Source organism: Musca domestica, unplaced genomic scaffold (genome assembly GCF_030504385.1).
Source record: "Musca domestica strain aabys unplaced genomic scaffold, Musca_domestica.polishedcontigs.V.1.1 9, whole genome shotgun sequence".
In the NCBI taxonomy this organism is placed as follows: Eukaryota; Metazoa; Arthropoda; class Insecta; order Diptera; family Muscidae; genus Musca; species Musca domestica.
Genome location: NW_026712435.1, coordinates 19,812,156 through 19,815,867, shown reverse-complemented (window position 1 = coordinate 19,815,867; position 3,712 = coordinate 19,812,156).

The following is a 3,712-nucleotide window of genomic DNA, read 5'->3' as shown; positions in this document are numbered from 1 at the left end:
TCTCCGTCGAAGCATATCAACGACACACAATCAATCCATACATCGCGGTTGTCAAACCCTTTACATAAAATATACACAATATCGGGGTGCAATAATTATTACTGGTTCTGAAGAAAAGCTAGTGGATGTCACTACCGTATGGCTAGATGTAGGTGGTAGTAACTACTTCTGATTATATGCCTTATGAAGACCCGGTCCCAGTACATAAATATGTCCTGGATGTCCTACTAAAGGAAATGAGCAGTACATGGGACATCATCCTAGGATGTGAGGCAAACGCCCACCATTTTTACTGGGAAAGCAGTGATGCGAAGTTAGAGGTGAGTCAGTATACTATCAAACTTAGATCGCGTACGGAGATAAGTAATATCGAACTTCCCCACAAAACGTCAAAATTTTCAAAAAAAAAAAAAAAACATGTAAATTATGGGGGCTATACGAAGACGTGAACCTGCACAGACAATTTGCTGTCATAGGCTGTAGCACCCATTACGAGCATCAAATACCAAATTTGAAAGAATTCCGTTGAATTATGCCGCTAAAATCATCAAAATACCGAATATCGGGGGGTACTCTTATATGGGGGCTATAAGAAGACCTGGACAATTTTCTGTCATGGACTGTAGTATTCATTTTAAACTTCAAATACCAAATTTGAAGGAATTCCGTTAAATATTGTCGCTAAAATCAACAAAGAACCGAATATCCGGAGGTACCGTTATATGGGGGCTATACGAAGACATTAACACAAGATAGTTATAAAGATGGTAGAGATCGGAGCCCTCTTTCTGGTACCGTCCCTACAAAGGTTTAAATAACCGAAACGAGCATAAAATCCGAAATATGCATCCAAACATCTTGTTGTTCTTCGGATTCTTCTAGCTTTAATATCTCTGCTATTACCAAAAATATTTATTCCTTCCTAGGATAAACACAATGGACGAAAGGTCTCTGAGTGTAGCAGTTGTTGAATTTGTGTAGCTGCGTATCCTTTATCCAACCAATCAAGACTAATAAACGAATACACTCCTTTCAAGTTGGTTCCAATCGAACAACGAACTTAGTGTATCTTACACTGAATTTATAGTGCACTACAACACTTCTAGAGTATAATGTGGTTTCTGGGGATATTGCAATGGTAAATACGCGTTTCAAACATGTATGTATGTACATTTGTAGGTGTGCATTTGTGCGAACAACAATAACCAACCGCTGTGCTATACATCATGCAATTGCTCACCTGTAAAATTGAAAAGAAAAACACACAAAGAGATTTCTTCATCAAAAGGTCGAACAGGGGTAACACTCATAAAGGGGCGATTTTTAAAAAGTTCTTACTCCCTATTTTATTGCTAAATCATCATCATATGGATTTTAAATATATTTCAGATATTTTATGATTAATAGATATTCTCCTAAAAATGCCAATTCATATAGCGTTTGTTTACCTAGAGGTCATTTTAAAAATTGATCGGATCGATTTGATTTTTTGAGCAGAGAATTGCATTAATAGGTAAAAACCCAAAATAAAGTTCAGAAAAGGTTTGAGTAAATTCCAGTTAAAGAAGTTAAAAAAGATTATTTGATTTTGCCGACCTTTGTATACCCTCAGCAATTGTCCGTTCATTTATATATATTTTTACATCCATTATGATTATTGAAAATGACGAGCATTGTGGGTGAGTTTCCGAAGTGTTTACCAATATTTTCCATTTCCAGTTTTTTACATCAAGCCGAGAGTGTGATGTGTAAATGGCCGCCGCCACAGTTTATTGTCAATGGGTCCTCACATTGTTGACGCATATTGTCTTTAAGAGCTGAAAGAGTCTGAAGTTTGTTGAGCTCCACAAAAAAAGTCTAGAGTGGTCAAATCAGGCGAACTTGCTGCAAATCGCCAAAACGGGAGATTAGGCGCCCGGGAAATGCATTCTTCAGCATATTGATTGTGCCGTTGTACCGTCCTGTTGGTGGAATCACATGTTTTCCAATCCCAACTCCCAACTAGCTTCCGAACGAAATGAAACAGTTTGATAAAACTTCGCTCAAATGTATATTATGTCTAAAGGACTTTTGGTATTGAAAATGGACCGTTCTTGGTATAGCTCCCATATAACGGTACCTCCCGATATTTGGTACTTTGTTGATTTTAGCGACATTATTCACCGGAATTTTTCAAATTTGGTATTTGAAGTTCGTAATGGATACTACAGCCTAAGACACAAAATTGTCTGTGCAGGTCCACGTCTTCGTATAGCACCCATATAACGGTACCTCCCGATATTCGGTATTTCGATGATTTTATCTACATTATTACCGATTTTTTTAAGTTTCGCATTTGAATATTGTTATGGCTTATGACAAACGTCACATATGCAGGACCATGTCGTCATATAGATCCTAGACCCTAATATGACAGCTACATTCGGTATTTTTAAGATTTTAGCAGCATTTTTAACGGATTTAATTGTTTTTGAGAATTGCCAAATTCGTTCCAAATGGTGGAGGGTATTCAAAGTTCGGCCTGGCCGAAAAAAGCTTACAGCTTTTTTACTTGTTTATTTTAATTTTAACAGAATTTTTAAGAAGAATTTTTTTTTTTTGAAAATTCCCAAATTCGTATTCAAAGTTCGGCCAGGCCGAAAGTACAGCTTTTATACTTGTTATACCCTACAACACTATGTGTTGGGGGTATTATAAGTTTGATTGGGCCAGAATTTATGTAACACCTCGAAATATTGGTTTCCCATATAGGAAAGTATATATGGATCTTCTTAGCTCGCCGAGCTGAGTCGATCTAGCTATGTATGTCCGTCCGTCCGTCTGTCCGTCTGTCCGTCTGTCCGTCTGTCCATGTTAATTTGTAATCACGCTATAGGTCGCAATTATGGCCCGATCCTAACGAAATTTTGCACGAAGGTGGGGTTAGGGTCAGAATAGAAGCCTATTTCTTTTGAAGATGATCGCCAAATGTTTAGGGGTTGAAATGGACCAAATACTGAAAAAATGTAGGATTTTGCAGTAGCTATAGAGGTCGCAATTATAGACCAATCGACGCGGAATTTCGTATGTAGCTAGAGTTTAGGGAAGAAGCCTACCAATTTGGGTGGTCATCGGATAATATTTAGCGGGTAAAATAGGCCATATTTTTTGTGTTGAAAAAATTCAAAATTTTTCATTAAACCGTGAATATTTTAAATCCCCGCGAAATCACAAAGCCATGACAAGGTTACTCCTGACCTTTACATTGATGTTAACATCCAACAAATCGGATATGTGCGATATATATGTCTATCAAAGAAGATATGCTTGAAAGATCTCTTATATGTCGAGAACGGCTGAACTGATTTCGACAGTTCTCATTAATTCAGAATGGTCTCTCGGCAGGAAAGAAAAACGTCTACAAAAATCGCATAAAAATATCTCTCTAAAGGTGAAAATATTGATTTTGTAACATTTTCTCATATTTTTTCAATTTTGTCATATTTTTGGCATATTTTCATTTTGAATTAAACATTTGGTAATATTCCTACAGCTAACAAAACTAACTAGTTAGGATATCAGGATATCATTTACAGATCGCATTTATGGCCCGATCCTTACGAAATTTTGCATGGGGATAAGATGAGGGTCAGAATAGAAGCCTTCTCTTTTTGGAGATGATCGCCATATATTTAGGGGTTGAAAGAAATATTGGTTTCCCACATAGGAAAGT